Source organism: Papaver somniferum, chromosome 4 (genome assembly GCF_003573695.1).
Source record: "Papaver somniferum cultivar HN1 chromosome 4, ASM357369v1, whole genome shotgun sequence".
Lineage (NCBI taxonomy): Eukaryota > Viridiplantae > Streptophyta > Magnoliopsida > Ranunculales > Papaveraceae > Papaver > Papaver somniferum.
The window spans coordinates 126,057,466-126,077,941 of record NC_039361.1 but is presented as its reverse complement, the minus strand read 5'-3'; positions in this window follow the sequence as shown (position 1 = coordinate 126,077,941).

Here is a 20,476-nt window from a genome sequence, read left to right as displayed (position 1 = left end):
CCAACTTGCCATGCCCAATTTAGGAGTATAATGCTATTCTAGTACGTGCATGAACACAATAGCGTCAATATAACACGTTCAAGGAACTCGGCCATGGGAGTTTGCGACTTGAGACGATATTCGATATGACTATGTATAAATACGATACTTTCAGTAGCATGTTTTTTCAAGAATGGCGTCGAATCCTATTCTGAATATAGTCATGATATGAATAATGCATTTTATAGCATAAAAGGTGCATGTACTAGCGCATATGAAATAACGGGTTTCTACTTGGGAAAGCCCTGAAATTGGCGTACATATACACATTTAGAATAACTACATGACCACTGAGTCTATTAGTAAAATATTCATTATTGATTCTCTAGCGGGATACAGATTGTTATTATAAATTCTCTAATCCTGATGTCGGGTCAGGGATTGTTATACTACACTTCTGCGACTAGGGAAAGGCTATTTTACCATGTATGACCTTGTCAAAAACTCACCACCAACACAAGCTTGACTCAAAATTTATTCTTTGTAATAAATATACTAGAAATCATACGTTATAGTCTCATAAGATAGAATGGTAAGATAGTGAGTAAAATAAAATGGTTCAATCTTCATATACTTTATTGATGAAGTTCTCCAAATGTATTCGTGTATCTTTAGTCTTCGAGGGTGATGTCTGATACTCAACTACCAAATTCTAACCTAGTCTGAGATTTGACTTAATAGACTAGAAATCAAAATATAATTTTGTTCATCTAACATCAACAACAAGTTTGAGATAACAAAACTTGTGCGTTTAACCGAGATTACCTAAATAAGGAGTCTTAGTTTACAAACTATCAAAGCAATTCTCAAAGGATAAACAACTAGATAGATTGCTGATATTTACAACAAGTCTGATGTCTATTGAAATAAACTGCTTGTTTGGATCTCAATCAATCAAGTGTGTAAGAAGTATCACAAAGACCGGAATACAAAAAATAAAGTCTTCTAGTCTTCTAATAGGTGTCTTAAACACCTTGGTTTACTATCAATTTGTTATGCTTCCTTTTCTATTTTTCTTATGAATTATGGATTTTTTGTTTCTTTTGAGTTTTTTTAGTTATTTTGTAGTCATATGATGCAAAAGAAGCACCATTAGGTGCAAAGGGGCAGAATGGTTATTTCTGACGTCCAAGCCAATAGTGTTAAAGGAAGACAAGTTATCTGATATGGAGCTGCCACTAGGTTGCCCGTATCTAGAACCCTAGTGTCATCATCATTTTTATCTTATAACCTAGCAACAGTCTAGGTCGAGAAGTTATCTTCTCACTTCACAAGTTTGGTCGACCTCTCTGCACCAAGTCTTCACGCCGGCTAGAGATTTGGGTTTGATGGCTTGTATGATCTGGTTGAGATAAATTCTCAGGAGATAACTCAGTCCAGAATAAGAAGAACGTTGCGGATAAATGTAGAAGATTTTGACACTGTTTTGCAAATAAAAAACAAAAATCAGGGAACATTTGAGCCGTAGAAACTGTTGATAGATGGAAGATATGAACAAGGGTTTCAGTTAGGTTCTTGTTAAGGTGGATGGCAAAGTTGGTGGAGTTTTGATGGGTTTCTTAAGCTAACAAGAAGATGGCAGAGTTGGTTATGATGATTGCTGCCGGAAATTACAGGGAAGAAACAAGATGAATGGGGATTTTACTAGCTGCGATTACAAGAAGAGATCTTGGTGTTTCCGAGAAGTAAATGGAGAGTGGGCTCGAGTGTCCGTAATCACCAAGATTCAGCAGTAGTAGACGAGGTTTGTCGCCATGACTGATTGTATAATGATTGAACGGTCCAGTGAATAAATGGGTTTGTTGTTAGAATTGATATGATGTAAGGAAGGAGATGAGACAAAAGTTAGAAGAAAAAATCAAAGTAATATCTGCCACCACTAAGACGTGTTCATTAGAAGTTTAGTCCAAAAACCAAGGTTCATGGGTCTGTCTTCCAAGGCTATAATTAGTTGCTGTTGTGGTCTATGTCTCAGAAAAATACAGTTTAGTCCAAAAACCTATCCAATATACTAGTTAGTTCTAACATATTCAACCAGGTACAAATTACTGTAAAGACCCCCAAGCTCGTCAACGTTATAAGACTAGTCAAGAGACGTATTAGTCAATAATATCCCGATTAGTTTTAACACGAACATTAATTAATAGGAATTAATCTAACAACGATCTAGGTACGAAACTAGTACCGTTGGATAGGTCTCGAGAAGTTATGCGAGATGGACTACTCGAACGTGTCATTCGGATATCAGACAAAGAAGATATCTTTGGTTTTGTATGAAGGGCAAAATACTCATTTTGCAGTAAACCGAGGCATCCCTTATCTTTTGGTCGGGTTCCTTTAACAATCCGGGTCGGCCTTATCGGGACGACCGAAGGGAGTCCCTTCTATACTGTCAATATGGGGGCTAAAAATGCATCGCTTGCAATGTTTTTTTTTCATTTTTAATCGATCCAATTGAATGGGTATTGGTCGTTTTTTCTCGAAATTAAATCTACAATCGGAGAGTTATCGTCCCCGACTATGGTTAGGAGCAATGAAAACGGTTGGAAGTCGACCCGATTGACGGCTAATTAAGCATGAAAATGGTCAAAAAAACGTCACCTAAACTTTTAATTTTAATCTTGATCGTTGGTTGCCAACAAAATTCAGCCATCAGATTTAAAACTGTTACTGACATGTTACAAAATATGTTACAAAATTGTTACAATATAAGTGTTAGACAAATATGACGCTTATAAATGTTATAAAATCACCGTTACAAATTTTGTTGCAAAATCTGTAACAAATTGCGTCACAAAAACAGGCTCCCTGACTTTGGTCGTCCCTGCACTGCTGTAGCAGTCATCTAGTCTCTAGGCAAATCGAGAAGATAAGATCATTTCTCTTTTCTTCTTCTCTTTCTTTTCTTCTTCTGTTCTTCCCCCTCTTCTCTCTGTGGATTTAGTTTCAAAGGTTTGAGCTCAAATTTGGTACGGCTAATTCATTAGAAGTTTGTAAAATTGAAGAATCAAAAGATAAGGTGGTTCTACCGCGGCTAGTTGAGCACGGGAAGGAGAAGATGGAGTTGCTTCTGTAAATTGAGTTAGGGTTTCTGAAAGATGAAGTTGATTGAGGAATTATATGAAATTGAGTATGAAATCAATTAATTGAAGGTGGGTTTTGTATATCGAGAGCAAAGAAGAATCTTTAGTATCCAATTTCGATTCACAGTGAAGGTTTGTCGAATTAGGGTTTTCTAGATTGACTTGGTGAAACTAGGATTTGATTATGTTTATGAGAAAGTGATGAAGCTGTTATGGGAGATGGTTCGAATATTGAGGATAATTCAGATGATGTGGTAAGGTTAATTTATGGTTTATTTATATCCATCTGCTTTATGAGAATTGAGTTCAAATATATGAATCTTGGATGAGTTTATCTGATTTGAAGTGGAGTTTTTTCCAGAGAGTTTTAATTGAAGTTTAGATGTGAATAAATGGAACAGTAAAGTTTGTGTCTTGTTGGTGGTTTGTTTGATAAATTAACATGAATTTGTAGAAGAAGAATTATGGATTATGGGGTTAAGTCTGAACAAGCTCTTAGTGTTCAATATGTGGAGTACCTAGTGAGATTATGGAGTGTGGTTGGATGCTGGACTGGTACTGTAGGTGAAGATGTGATTGTTTAGACATGAAGTTGAATGTTGTCTAGGATTAGAACTGCAAGAGGTGATATCTAGATAACTTCTGAATGGTGGTGTATGAGTTGATGAGTAGGGATTGTCGTGGCGAGGCCATAATGTGGAAGAGGCCACTGGAGTAGGGATTATCGTGGGTGGTTATGATATGGCGCCAACCCTAGGGTTTCACGGGTCCCACACAGCTGGTGGCATGTTGTGGGGTCGAAGTGACATGATTTGTTCCACGGCTGGAAATTAGGGATTTGGTTAATGCATAGGTGTGCTTCCGACCAGAAAACCCTAATCTTAAGATTTTCATGGAATTGGCCACGAACAGGAGGTAGGTTAGCACATAGGGCGCTATTTATGGCTAAACTGAAGAATTTCATGAGATTAAGGAATTTCCATGAGATTAGGGAAATAATAATAATAATAATAATAAAATAGGGAGTGATGAAGTGTGGGACCGGCTATATCCAGGTCATGGCCGGCCGGCCAATGGGTACGGTCCCAAGGCACACTTCCCAATTTTATGTAATTTTTCATGATTTTAAGGAAATATCATAAAATCAGAAAGGTTTGTTGAAACCAGAGAATTTTGTTGAAACCAGAGAGTTTCCATAAGATGAGGAAACATAAAAAAATAATAATAATAAAGAAAGGGGCGTGTGGGACCGGCTAGGGCATGACCGGCCGGTTAGAACTCATTCCCACGAGGTTCCCTAATTTTATATTATTTTTCATGGGTATAGGGAAATTTCACGAATTCAAGGAATTTTCATGGGATGAGGGAAATAATAATAAAATAACCCCAACATTGTTCAAGGACTACAAATATTTGGACTCTTCAACGTATGGTTTGGCACCACACATTCTTGTAGGTAAGAAATACTTTTTAGACAATAAACTGAAGCCCAATAACAGAACTCGGTTACTCGCCATGAGAGAGGCTTTGGACTCTATCGCTGTCGAAGAAGTAGTGTTTGACCCATATAAGAACGAAAGAAGAGTTCACTTTGCAATGCATGACAATGTAGCATTTTACAACGGACCATTGTTTCATCCAAAACGATTTGTTATGTATAGCCATCGCCGTGTGATGCGCCAACTTGGGTACAAACAGAAAAAACTTACGGGTAAATATGAGGCCAAATTCTCTCATGACTTTCCTTAATGTCTATCAGATGAACAACATACGCTGGTAGTTTACAAACCAGCTCCTCTACTTGTATATTGGAATGAAAGGGAAGAACAACAAATAGTGATGGATAGGGTTGGTTAGGAATTGGCGGAAAACGGTTACGATGGCAGCACTAGTCGCACAAGATCTAAAAGAAGTCCAAGGACTAACTGAGCCTAGTCAAAAGATATCTCTGATTGCAAGAGGCGTAGAAGAACTTGCAAAAGACGATCCTAGGGAATGACTCTTCACAGTTAAGATGCAGGTTAAGACAACACTTATAGATGATGTTATTGACCCGGGAAGTCAGAAGAATTTACTTTCACATTCTTTGGTACAGAAGTTGGGATTGGAGACTTTCAAACATCTGAAACCCTATCCTCTAGGGTGGCTTCAAAAGGAATGTGGGTTACAGGTTGCAGAGCAGTGTACGTTCAAGTTTTATTTTGGTGAGTCATACATTAATGAGGTTACATGTGATGTGGTTCCACTAGATGTTTGTCAGGTAGTACTTGGTAGTCCTTACTTGTGGGATCGAGATGCGGTTTTACATAGGAGAGACCAGAAGTATATCTTTACCAAAGATGGGAAAGCTTTTGTAATACGAGTTATAGACTCTCCTCTTGAAGGAGCGAGCTTGATTACAACCACTCAGTCTAAACAGTTGGTGAATGCTATTAGAAAGTTCATTCTATTTGTGACATATTCTCTTGACGAGAAGCCGAGTATAGTTTGTTTGGGAACCCTAAACAAACAACAAGAACACGACCTAGTAAGGTTAAAGATGTTTGAACCACCATTACTTGATAATGACGGAGATGACAAGATGATCTTTCCACATGCGGAAGACTTGTGGTTTGATAGAAAAGAACCACTCGAAGAGAAATGCATTACAGAGCGAAGAGTGACTAAGACAAGACAAGAAGATAAGGACGTTTTTCTAATTGGAAGTCAAAGTCAAGTTCCCAGCAAAGAGAGATAGTTCAGTAGGGTGAAAGGAACTCTCGGGTTCCCTAACCACCAAATCTAACTTTCACAGAAATTCAAGTTCCTGAGGGGGGGGGGGGGGGGCATGATACAAGTGTATCTTCCTCTCCCCGAGAACTAGTAATCCTCAAGACGGATTGAGGATAGAATTGTAATTTAGGAGGGATTACTGATTTAAAGCAGTATTCCTATAGAAGGAAAATAGATTCCTAGGAGGTTTGGGAAACCAAACCAAAGTAAGGAAGTATACCTAGATAAGAAAATACTTCATAGACAAGGTAGTATTCCTATAAAGGAAAATATACCTAGAAAAGGAATTATTCCTAGATAAGGAAATAAATTTCTATTTGAGAAACCAAACCAAAAGCTATAAATATAGATGTTTAGCTCATAGCTAAGACAACTTAGAGAGTGTGATTTGACACCTAAAAAAGGAGGTTTAACACACATACCTAGAGAGAAGTTTGTGAGGAAATTAATTATTATAAAAGAAAACTTAGCAAATAGTTAAAGGTTATTTACCTAGAGAGATTGTGAGCGTAACAAATATAGAATTGTAATAATTTTCTTGTTCATAATCTAGAGAACATATATTTCTTCGAATCTGGTTCCTAGTGTGTTTTGTTTTATAGTTTCCGTATATTATTATTTTGAATTTCGCCTCTATAATAATAGTCACCAAGGTACAGAGGTCAATACGTCACTAAGTTTTCAAAGAGGAACGTGATCAAAACGGAATCCAGAGAGGCAGAATTTCAGAGAAAATAAAGGGAATCTGGCTCAAAACAGGGAATTCGAGTTCATGATTTCCAAAACCAGGACCAGAAATGCGCCAATCCCTCTTTCAAGACATGACTATTCCTAGGGAAGATCCATGTTTCTCTCATGCCAAAAAAAAAAGCAAGCTCATAATTGTTTTTAATGAAAGTACCCTTAGTTTCAAAGTATATATTTTCTTTAATAAAGAGGTGTCCAATTGGTGCAAGGAATTGAAAAAGCTCTCAGCACACAAGGTGCCGACCCCACAAGATAGATGCACACCTTCCAAGCCTCGTCAAGCCTATCTAGAATGCCTGAAGGAATCATACGCGAACAAGAGAGAAAATTAGGGTTTTGTCCAAGTAAACCCTAATTTGCAAATCCCATTCGACCAAGATGGAAGTTTCCTCTACAAGAATCTATTTCCATGATGTTTTCCAATGCAAAATCCTAAAAGGATTACAGGTCCAGGGTCAACTCCAAGCTCAGGGTGGCACAAAAGGAATAAGTTAGGGTTTTGGTCAAATAAACCCTAATTCGCAAGTTTAGTCCCTCAAAACGGAAATTTTACTTCATCAAAGCTCAAGTGAAGTAATGTCTCTTAATACAAAATTCCAGAAATCTTCCAAGTCCAGGGTTGATTTAAAGTCCATAATCAGAGCAAGCAAAGACTAAGCATCAATTCAGGGACTCCGCATTTATTTTATTTTTGCAAATTTGTGCCATAGCGATTCGTAACCATTTATACTCATAATATAACAATCAAGGTTCTATTGTGAGTAGGGGACTTAATGTATATGGTGAAATTTGGATAATGGGAGAAAGTGCATTTCAAGACCATGGACAAAATTCAACTCACACGGGAGAGATTAAGCCCTTGGCGCTCAAAACATCCTTAGCCACGATTTCTAGTATATGTCCCTCCGAGGCACTGCTGGTCGTGATGCCGTGACTCCTAGCACACATCCTCGACGAGATACTGCTGGTCATGTAGGTTATATAGAGCGTAAAACGTCCCCGACAGACTTATGAACCAGAACAGCCACAATTCCAGCATGTCTTCACGAGATGCAGCTGATTGTGATTCCATGATTCCTAGTATACATCCTCGACAAGATACTACTGGTCATGTAGGCTCTGTAGATGCGTAAATACGTCCCGGAGGACTTATGACCAGAGCGGAGATACGCATATCTCATGTAAGCACGACTCACCCTATTTGAGATCACTGACTGATTCCTAGTACATTATCGCGAGATACACTGGTCATGTCTGCTCTAGGCTCTGTCTCAACTTACTGAGGTTTCCGAAAAATTCCTAGGACATCCCCGTGAGATACGCTGGTTATTCTACCTATTGTCCTCTTCGACAGATTCCTGGAACATCCTTTCGAGATACACTGGTCTTGTTGGCCCATCATATGGACACACAGTTGATTCCTAGCACATCTCTGCAAGATACGCTGGTCAAAGAAAAGTGAGCCAAAGTCTCGCAGGGGCATTAATCGGGCGTACAAAGCCTTTTCTCTCTCTCAAGGACGAGTCCCAGCTGACCACAGAGAGATTCAGATCCGTTACGAAAATTTTCGTACAAATATTGATCCGTTTGAAAAATCTTGGAGAGATTCCTATCTCTTTGCAAAATCTCGGAGAGACACAAATATCTCTTCAAGATCTCGGGGAGATTCAAATCTCTCTTCAAGATCTCAGAGAGATTCAAATATCTCAGGAAATCTCAGATAAGGTTGAATATTCCTCATGGTAGGCACGAGCCTTATGTAGGAATCGAGTCTCCTTTCCACACGAATTCTGAGGCATCCCATGCCTTTTCATGTGACTCATCCTAGTCATTCTTACAAATCAGATAATATGTCTCTATCTTGGCCAACTCGGCTAAAAGAGAATATTTCTCTCAACACGTCATCACAAACGCTGACTTAGCTTTCACACAGATGGGGGATAACAAGTAGGCTTTTAGTCTGGCGATTTATGGCACGTGTGAGAAATACCAGGCTTATTTATCACCGAATAGAATAAAGGCAGTGGAATAATGAGATAAACTCAACCTAGTTTATCTCTATTCCTGAAGAGACAGGAGAATTGCTCCGCACGGCACGAAAATCAATCATTTTCTTCACCGACCTGAGATTAGAGAATTCAGCTATAAATAGGTCATCTGTTTCTCCAAGCTACGATGATCTTTCTCATAACCTCTAAGAGAAATTCTTCTTCAAACCCTTGAAATTTCTGATCTTTCTCTTCATCTGCTTCCCTCCCTAAGACCAGCCCTAAATCTCTTCCATGTGACTGAAGTAGCCTTTGAACGGCCACTGTGTGTGGTTAAGGTGAAGACTGTTCATGCTCAACCTCCCGTAACTCACTTTCAGAAACCCTAAAAATACCACTTCTAACCTCTTTCCGATTTTAGGTAACTACACCCCCAAACTTTCAGTGTCTCCAGGAAGACTATTCACAACTTCCCTAATTTCTAGGTCATCAGATTCCTGGAAAATGGTCAATTGATTCTTCTATGTCAGGTTCATCCTCACTCATCTCTACGAGTTCATTTTCTTTGTCTAATACTATTGTTTCTAAATTGCTAGACTCAAAATAAACATGTTCCTCTAAACCATCATTGGCTTCGTAAAAAGGAAATACTACATCGTCTAAAACAGGGGTATTTCTTTTCAAATCCTCGTCCTTTTGAATAGGTGAATAATGGTTAAAATTATTTAGATTTGAACTAGAAATAACATGATCATTATAAATCTCAATTGGAGTAACAAATTCCTGATCACTATGCCTACATGTTTCAAATTCTTCATCAACACTATCCTCATCATAATCCTCATTATAATAACATGAAAATGGTTGAACCTCATCTAAAGTAGTGTCTCTAATTCTAACCTCGTAATCTTGAGTATGTGAATAATTATATTCATTCTCAAGGTTAATATTGGAAAGTCTATCTTGAGCAATTCTTTTCTCCATTTCTAACTCAAGTCTACGTGTCAACTCAGCTAGCCTCTCAAGGGTCTCTTCTAAAGAAAGTTCCATAAATTCTGGATCTAAGTTTTCATTTAACCCCTTGAGGGTATCTTCAAAAGAAGGTTCACTCATTGTTACAGTTCTTTCGTCCATAACTAAGTCATTTGTCTCAGCTGACTCAAGTAACTTATGTGTTGACTCAAGTATCTTATGTGTCAACTCTAGTTGAGGAGAAGTATAAGAATTTTGCTCGTATGGCCGGTATGCATGTAGATAGTAATTGGGCGCACCATGGTATGACCCATATCCTTCAAAAGGATGGCGTTCCCAACAACTATTCACACTATCATCATAATAAGGATAATGTCCTTTTTGAAAATCAGTCGGGTTTTCATTGTATTGGCTATTATAATACTAGTTCGACCTTCTTTTGTGCACATGCAAATGCAAATACCGGGGTTGACTATTTCGGGTAAGCTTGGGTTACATTTAGAAAAATATGCCTACAGTCAGAGACTGGTCAAAAATACAAGGCTAAGGCTTGTGGTGTTTCGGATGATAACGCTCAAAGAGTTCACCGTACTAAACCACGTATTTTCCTAATAATCAGTGCCAAACGATGCATTAATATTGTGCACGTGTGATTTCGTGTTTGTGTTTTTTTTTATATAAATAATATATACAAACAAGCAAACAAAATAAAAAAGTTCCAAAAATAAAATCTAACAAAAATAAATAAATCTAAAAAATTTGGGATACCTGCTCTTTTAGGCAAGTCCAACTTTCCACCTTTAGTTTTCAGCAAAACTTGCACACCAAGAACAAACAATATCCAGAGTAAAATCTAACAAAAGAAAAAAAAAACAAATAAAAAATAAACCTAAAAAAATAAAATCTAAAATCTAACCTAAAAACAAGTCCGCGTCGGAAGTGTCAACAATTGATGTGTTACAGAAAGTGGTGATAATAGATTCGTTTCTGTCGTACTTGTGAAGATTGATTTAAGATTTAAGATTATGGAAAGAACTTAGACTATGAATTCCGCCATTGACCAATTTTTAAGTGATTCAGTTAGTAACAATATTTATACAATTCATATGTTTAATTCGATTCTAAGATATTGCCAATATTAGATTTCCAAAATATTAATTGTTAATCGCAAGTATGGAACATCAATAGCTCTAAGTTAAGCATGCACCATCAAGAGAGAACACAACTAATTAATCAAAATATTATAATCAATTATAGTTCAATGCAAATAATCATAAAAAAAATTGTTAATTAAATTAATAAAAAAATATCACTTTATTGTTGGAACAACACTTCCTCCGCAATCCTACCATGTGATTTTAGTTCCTCATTATTAAAAACAAAAACTAAAGAGGAAAAAATAAAAGAAGATTCTAAAACGGAAAATGGGTCATTTGTACAAATATTTTTAAAACATGGTTCTAGTGGACAGGTAAAAATTATTACGGGTGAAATGAACAAAAAAAAATAGCAAGGATGAAACTGGATTCATCCTGGTTTAAATTTAAAAAATAGCGAGATGAAACTAGATGCATCCTGATGTAAATTTTTTTTTTATGCCAAAGAAAAATTATTATTACTTAAGAGAACTTATCAATGTCTGACAAAAGAATTTTTTCAAGGAAAATAGGTGGCTCAATGCGCCATTCTCTAGTTATAACATTCTTCCTGCTGTACTTAGCTAACTCATCAGCAGGTTTATTACAAAGTCTAGGAATATAGTGACATTTCCATTGCGGAATGTGTTTTAAACTTTCAATGGCATCAAGCAGGATGTCTTCATTCTCTCAAGCAATGACTGGTGAGCAGCTATTAATAAAATTGTCGATTCCTTGCAAGTCTGTCTCGAAAACAACATGTGTATATTGTAGTTCCACTCCCCATATGACATTGAGAAAAGCCAGACATTCTGCACTTTCTGAACTCGCTACTCCTGCATAGCATGTGGATTTGCAGCCTCAGCATCTACCTACATAATCACGCACAATAACAGGAATGCATGTTAGTCCTGTATGAACATCATAAGAAGCATCACAGCAAAAAGTGAAAAAATGAGCTACAGGTTGGTGACCATTTTGGTGTCACTCTACTAGTTGGCATTCCTAAGATAAGCAAAGTTGGGTCACTAGAATGTAGTTTATCAATGTAAGAGGCAAATGAGAAATCCCTATTAGCAGTCTCAAGTGGCTCAACTTTTTTCTCCTGAAAGACAACTTCACATCTTTCATTCCATTTTTCCCAGGATACAATCATTGCAGTATTCAGTCCCAAGGAATGATGCGAATGTTGTTGAGACTGAGGTAGCCAACTTTCAAAAATTGCAGTGATGTTGTTGAAGTTCCCAGAAAAGATACTAGCACCTCCAAGGATCTGCATCCAGACTTCCCTTGAGAAAAGACAATAAAAAAGAATATGCATTATGGATTCATCAGTCTTCTTGCAGAGAGGGAAGATAGTGCTGATGTGAGTGCAGTTTTTCGCCAATCTGACTTTTTTTGGTAGTGAGTTTGAGAGACATTTCCACCAGAAGTGTTTGACTCTAGGCCAGGTTGTTATGCTCCAAAAAAATTTCCATGTGATGGTTGAGCTTTGTATCTTGTCAGAAAGATGAAAGTTACCCAAGCTGGTTTCATGTAATTTATTGTACGCAAATTTCAGGGTGAAAACTCCATTCTTTGTAAGGCACCAAACTAACTTGTCTTCAGCTTCCTGAGGGATTCTCATATTCATGATTAATTCAACAGTTTGACTGTCAAACGGATGTTGGAGCAACTGAGTGTTCCACTGTCTTGTGTTTTGTGTGAACAATTCTTGAACCCATATGTATTGTTCACTATCTGCCACTCCTTGCTTTGGAACAGGTGGTGTGTTTATTCCAATAATCCAAACATCCATCCAGATCTTGATTTTGTTTCCTTTGCCTAACCTCCATTTGCAATGTTGCCTTATGAAATTAATCTGTTTTTGAATGCCCTTCCAAGCCCAAGAACAATTGGGTTTGATGCTTGCATGAAATAAACTTGTACCAGGGAAGTATTTTGATTGAATTGCAATTACCCATTTCTCTTCAGTGTTTGTACAAATTCTCCATGCTGCTCTAACAAGCAAAGCTTTATTCAGAATTTTCAGATCTCTAAATCCTTGTCCACCTAGATTTTTATGTATACTTAAAGATTTCCAAGAGATAACACAGGTTCCTCTCTTGTCTTTAAACCCCACCAGAAATTGCGTTGTAATGTTTCGATTTGCTTGATGATATCTGCTGGGATTGAAGACAACTCATGGTGTATGAAGGAATTGTATTCGTGACATTCTTTATCATCAAGGATTTGTTGCACTGCAACATGTATTCACCATTCCAATTAGAAAGACGATGGTGCACTCTATCAACCAAACCCTTAAACCATTCCACTTTATTCTTTCCAATGAGAAGAGGAATTCCCAAGTATTTCTCCTTAGCAGTCATTATAGGTACCTTCAGTCTTCTAGTGAGTATCCTCCTGAATCTGTGTGGCACATGAATAATAACATTTGACTTATTAAAGTTCACCATTTTTCCAGAGGCTGCATTGAAGTCTTCAATGATTTTGAGAAGGTTGTTTACATTAAACAGATCAGCATTGATGAATAACAAAGAGTCATCCGCAAAGAATAAGTGCGAGACTGATGGGGCATGTGGAGCTATCTTAATACCTTGAATTTTATTTTCCTGTTCAGCTGACAAGAGTTGACGCGAGAAATCTTCCATCGCAATGATAAAGAGATATAAGAAGACAATGGATCTCCTTGTCTCACCCCTCTTGTTGGTTTGTATGATTCACATGGAACTCCATGTAGAATTATTGAGATATGAGTGGTACTTACACATTGCATAATGAGATTACACCACTCACTGCAGAAGCCCATCTTTATCATAACATCTCTGAGAAAAGACCACTCAAGCCTATCAAAGGCTTTTGACATATCTAGCTTTAACGCAAGATATTTAGATAATTCTTTCTTGTCTCTCATGGTGTGAACTATTTCTTGAGATAGATGGATGTTATCTGAGATCTGCCTTCCTGGTACATATGTTGCTTGGAGGGGAAAATAATTTTACCCGTCACTTGCTTCGATCTAGTAGAGAGAATCTTCGAGATAATCTTGTATGAGGTGTTGCAGAGTGCTATAGGCCGAAAATCTGAAGGATATTGCTTATTTTTTGTCTTTGGGATTAAAGAAACATTAGTTACATTAAGACTTTTGAGGATAAACCCTGAGTTGAAGAATTGTTGTACCATACTTACAACATCAGCACCAACAATGTCCCAATGATGTTGAAAAAACCCTGGAGGAAAGCCATCTGGGCCAGGGGATTTCCATTGCTTCATTTCTTTTAGTGCCTTTTTGATTTCCAATATATCAGGAGGTTTCATTAAACCTGAACCTGTAATAACAGTATGAATGCACTGCAATAAAGCATCATTTCTAGCTGGATGAGAAGAAGTGTGAAGAGAACTATAATGATCAGTCAGTAACTTCTCAAAACTAGCTCTAGTAGTACACCAATTGCCATTTTCATCTTTTAAAGCAACAATATTGTTTCTTTCCCTTCTTTTGTTTGATCTAGCATGATGGTACTTGGTGTTTCTATCCATCTCCATATAGTATTCATCTCTAGCTTTTTGTTCCCAAAATTCATTTTGAATTTGATGCCATTTCTCTATCTGATATTCCACCTCAATCACTTGACTATGAGAAGTTTGATAGTGATTGTTATTTTGAAGTACCTCCAGATCTTGATGTAACATGTTTATGTTGCTCTGAATATCTCCAAATTTCTCCTTGTTCCATTTGGAGACATATTTTCTTGTGATGACAAGTCTTTTTGAGATCCTGTAAGCATGTGATCCATTAATTTCATGATTCCAGGCCGCAACAATTTTACCTTTTAGTGTATCATCTTTCTCATAGCACTGGAAATACTTCCAGTTTCTCTTCTTATCATTGTTCATTGAGGAAGTATCTAACAATATATGACAATGATCTGAACCCATTTGTGGTAAATGAAGAAGTTTTGAATCCAGAAAATTAATGAACCAATCATTGTTAACTATTGCTCTATCAAGTCTGGATCTTCTAACTCCTGTTCCATGCACATTGCTTGACCAAGTGAAAGATTTGCCAGAATAACCCAAATCCTCTAACCCAGCTTCATAAATAAGATTGACAAAAGGAGCATCTCTTGAAGAATAAGTTACTGAACTAGAAGTATGAGAAGTATTTGCTGATGTAAAAAGAATACCATTAATATGTTGTCTTTCTTCAATGCTGAAAACCAAATTCAAATCACCCAAAACCACCCATGGTTGTGATATAGAAGTACTTAAGTCCTTAATATAGGTCCACTGTTTTTATTTGTGATGATAATATGATGATCCATAGATACAAGTAAGTAGCCACTCAGGTTTAGAAGGATCATCCTGCACAAGGCAGTTAAATATCCAAGATTCTACATTTACTATGTTAAAATGAAAACCATCCTTCCAAAGAAGGATCATGCCACCAGCTAAACCTATAGAAGGAACTAGTTTTCTATTTGGATAGTTATATTGTCTAATGAATTTTTTCACTTTTACTTCTCCTATTTTTGCTTCTGAAATGAATATAACATCAGGATTATATCTAAAGATCATATCTTTTAGGTGATCCCTAGTTTTTTTATTTGCAAAACCCTGACAACTCCAAGCATAAATTCTCATGATTTTAATAGTATTCCTAGAGTTGCAATGCAGTTGAGAAGGGATAATATGCAAAACAAAAAAATGTAAGCAAAACTGAAACTGAGTTAATGTAGAACAGAAGTAGTTAAGAGATGAGTAATTAATTACCAAGAGTGCATGGTTCTCCAGGCTCTGCAAGGAATTCTTCTCTGCACCAGCAATGTGCACCTCATTTTCATCCATTGATATAACATCCATAGTTTCAGCGGTTGAGAGTTTTGTTGTCTTTTCAGTTTCCTCCCCACCATGTTCAGCTAGGATAGGTCCATTCAAGGAAGGGGTGTTGCCATTATCCTGGATAGTCTGGTTTCTTGCTATTTTTGCATTGGGAGCCTCATCAGTTTCTGAATATTCTGTAATATGTGAATTCTCAAAAGTTTCATTCTCATCCATGTCTTTGTCATTCTCTGCATCTTTCCTTTTTTCCTTACAGTATTCTTCATACTCTTCCTCAGTCATTGCTCTTTCCCTCAATTTCTCAGCAACTTCTTCGCAAGTAGCATCGTCATGGATGACTCTATAGCATTGGTCATACAGACTGTGTGGTTGCTTGACCCAATGGTATCGAATCCATACAGGTTCACCTTGGTTGGAGTTCCACCATTCTCCTCTCTTTAAGGGGTTATGCAGGTCAACCTCTACTCGAGCTATAATCATGTTGCCAGAGCGAGGTCTGCAATTTTTGGGATCTGTGAATATTTTTTCCCCCAAGTCCCCAATAGCCTCATTAACAACAACAATATGATGATGTTCTAGTAACAATCCCATAAATTGGACATTATATTCCTGTTTTGTAAACACATAGTCATCATAGGCAATCTCAGTCGTATATTCTTGGAGAGCGAGTAAGCACCTTTGTACGTTCCATGGAGATTTCTTCAAGACATCCTTCATATCGAGTTGTGAGTTGAACTTGAAAACAAATAAATATTTGCCTACAGTTCTTGTTTCCCTTTTTTTTTATAGTTCTTCCATAGCTGGTTCAATTCATCTTTTACATCTGCCACTTCAATATCTTTTTCATTCTTAGGTAGAAGTTTACCAATCAAACTATTCGACCACGTATTTGCAGCATTAGCAATGTTTCTATAAGAACCAATAGCATTCCTGGTGTTTCTTATGGAAGTGTCTTTCATCTTCTCAGTGATTTTTGTGAGGTTACTCTGATTGGTGTTGTTGTTATTGGACTCCATTAGCACTGCTGTGTAGTTTTTTCTAGGGTTTGAACTTGATTTTGGTATACAAAAGAAGACAGGCTTTTCTCTCTTTGAAAATTAAAAATAAGAAAAAATATTTGAAAATGGGTAGGATGAAACTGTTTACATCTTGGCTATTTTAACATTTTTTTCCATTTAAACAGTATCAAAACCTAGATGTCTTTTTCACCCAGGAATTATTGATTTTGGTCCTTTTAACCAATTTTGTGATTCTAAAACTGGATACCCACTCAACGGCTCTGAAAGCCGACTCCTCCCTTCTGTTTAACGCGCATATGTGTATATATACTTCAACAAACCCAACTTTCCTCTATTAAACTTCCCACCACGTCATTACCCAATGGACATGTGCCACATGTTGTTCATTACATAAATTGGTGCAATAAGCTTAAGCCGTATCATCTATTCCAACTAATATAATTAGGTCCCTCCAAGTGTCTGTTCACCTTCCCTTTATAACAATCCACTAACCAACTTTCCACTTGTGAGCGCACAAACCTGCGTGAGGGTCCGAACGCTCACAATCAATCATTATCATCTAAAGAGATTGTGATGATGATATCATGGTGTTGATTCATTGGCTCAAAACCTTCGGGTTTATCATGGCCTCATCTAACAACTCCATGCGAGGCGTTTGCGCATGGGATATAAGTATTAAGGAAAACAAAACATATAAGTAAACATCCATTGAGCTAAATAAATGTAAAGTGCTGAAATATAAATAAGACCCAGGTTTACGTGGTTCAGCACTAAGGCCTACATCCACGGGATTTGTTGTTTTACTATGTTCTTCCCGGTTACATGAATAGTCGAATGACTTTTGGGTTTACATGTTTCTCTCTTCTTAGTAATTAACTTACCCTTGCAATCTCTCTCTCTCTCCTTCTCTCCCTGATTTTTCCGCCCCCTCCTCTTGGTGGAGATTGGGTATTTATAAGGTTAGAACATGGGACCCATCCCTGAAGACCGTTGGAACCTTATCTTCTTGTGTCCTTGCGTCCATCACGCGGAGGTCTGCGTTTGCCCCTTGATCCCGCAGAAGCATCCTCGCTCGTTCCACAGGTTGGTCGACACGTACACTGCTCAGAGTGTTTAATGCGGGTAGTTGAGGGGTCTGCTCGTGTCAGACAAGTGTCTTCTGCCCCTGTCAGTCCGTGTCAGCTAACTTTCTCTCCACCGTTGATCTTAGCTTCTCTTTTGGGGATGAGATAAAGTAACTCCTCGGGGTTTATTTGGTGTTTCGTGACGCATCATGTTTTGATGTATTGGCCTGCATGCTTTCCACGTATCTTTTTATATACACGTGTCTGATAGTGAGATATATGTGTACACAATTTGCCCCTTTTCTTCGGGCTTGAATGACTAATGGGTGCCTTGAAGAAAAACTATCGTCGCATATTCTTCTCACTCCTAATAACTTCTCCTAGATACTTGGGCACGTCTTTTATTCGTGCATTAACTGCTTATGTAACGGGCACGTTTCCCATTCCTCCCTTAATTTCCTTCTCTTTCTTTCGGGTATTTTAAGGATAGAAAGGAAATTTAATTTCATTCTTCCTAAACGCTCTCTCATGTTTTCATTCTTTTTTTCAGCCCTTAAATTTTCTGTCTGTCTTCATTGAACCTGTGACCTTAAATTCTCTGTCAGTCTTCATTGCACCTGTGATCTTAAATTCTCTGTCAGTCTTCATTGCACCTGTGATCTTAAATTCTCCCCACCTTAGCATTAATCACGCCCGCTTCCCCTGTTTGTTTCTTCTACTGCTGTTTTTGCCGGTAAGTTTTTCTTTTCTTTATTTCCACTGTTTCACGCTGTGTTGTTTTGTGAATTCTCTGCTACTGTTGTTCCTTGTTTGTGATGAAGGACTTCTTCTGATGCTTGCATACTAGTTTGCCCCTGTTCTTCATCTTAAATTAAGGAAGCCACTACTTCGAGGGTGTGAATTTTATGAAATTTTGAGCATGTATACTAATTTTAGGGTTTCTGCGTTATCGTGTGTGTATTGCTATGGATGTGGTTTTTTGATCTTTGGTAATGTTTTATGATTGTGTGTAACTCGTTCTTGATTTTATTCTTTTCGCAGCCATGTCTGACCGTCCGCGGATTACTTATCAGACTCCTGATTCTGGGCTATCGAGATCTCCTCCGCGTCGAGAGTCTCAAGATGATGTTCGTCGGAGTCGAGTTTCTTCTGGAGCGAAAGCCTCGTCCTCTAGGGAAGAGATTCCTCCGACAATTCCGTCTGGTTCCCGAAGAGTCTTCGATCGCTCAGCGGCTCGTCCTCGTGATGATACTAGGAGTACGCAGGCTCCGCCCCGCGCTGTTGCTTTTGACATTCCTCCTCTACGTTCGTTAGTGCCCGAGCATCATCTGCGGTCTTCTCCAACTTTTAAAGGGAAGAATACGAAGGGTGTAGCTCCTAGGGTTGAATCTTCAAAGAATCCCCCCGTGAAGAGAAAAGCTTCGGAAGCGTTCGTTAGTTCATCCGGCCCCGCCGAGGAGGATGAGGATGCTCCCTTGATACGCAGTGTCTCTGTTAGCAGGAAAAAAGTAACCTTCAAGCATATCGATCTCGAAATATTCAAGTAAAAGCATGAGTTTCAAGCCTTCGGGGTTCGTTTCTATGCCCCTGAGGATGATATTACGTATGAGCTTATCTCCAAGTATGAGTTCGATGAATTTCATTTGTTAACGACGGTTGGAGCATTCGAAGCTGGTCTTATGCTGCCGTTGTACAAATCAGGTGATTCCTTCTACTATGACGTGCTCGCTAGTCGTGAGGGCTCTTCCACCAATACTCACAGCCGTTCCGTATCCCAACTATCGGGGAATTATCTCCGAGCCCTGAAGGAATGCTATCTGCGGAGTAAGGGGGAAACGTCGATGACTTGTTACGTCCCCAATCCCATGGAGAAGGAATGGTATACTCCTGAGAATTTCAATAACTCCTTCGGTGATTACGTCAATAGTAGGAATCGCAAGCCGTGGAGTGTCAGCCTTCGGAATCTCCCTGCTCCTCGGGGCGAGATTCGTCTGTTAAATGAGGTCAGCGATGCCAAGCTGAAGTATGTTCCTGGCACGGAGGCGTCTAGTCGTCGTAAACTCTTCCCCGCGCGAGAGAGGATCAAGCGCGATCATGACTACGAGTGGCACTCCACCGTTATCGAGATAGTTGGTCCGTGGGCTTACGGTTGGATTCCTGGTCCCCGCGGTTGGCGGCCTACCGAGAATAGTAAGCCGCGCGAGTCTCCTCCTGTTCGCTATGGAGATTTCTGTCCCTGGCGTCTGAACTTTGCGGGTATGAATTTTCCTTATTCCCTTGACGTCGTAGAGGGAGACGAGGAGGATGGTTCCGGTTCTATACTCCCACCGAAGAATATCTCAGCTGCTCAGGTACGCGGATTCTAGCTGCGCTTCTTTTTTAGAACTTCCATCAGTCGGGAAAAATAATTCTTTTTGTGGTGTTGGTTTCAGGTGTTGAAGAAGAAAAAGATTAGGCCGAAGCAGTCTTCTACTACGGTGATGGGCGAGGTTGAAGCCCAAGAAGAAGTTACTAGTCCAGTGAACGAAGAGTTTGCTGAGGATGAGATTACAGATGGGGAGGAACGTACTGGTACCTCCCCTATCAATGTCGAAGAAGAGGTCTTCGCTGGTCATGCTGGTGATGAAGGAAGGAACAAAGCCGTGGTGGCTGATGACGTTGTTATCGGGGATGTTTCCGTCCCTGCTGGTGATGTCGCGGATACCCTTCCCACTTCTCAAGAATTTTCTTTTGATCGGATGTATTCCACGGGGGAGTTCTTTGACGAAGCCCTCGATTTTCCCGAGGACTTCTCTTTACTTTCCCCCAATGATG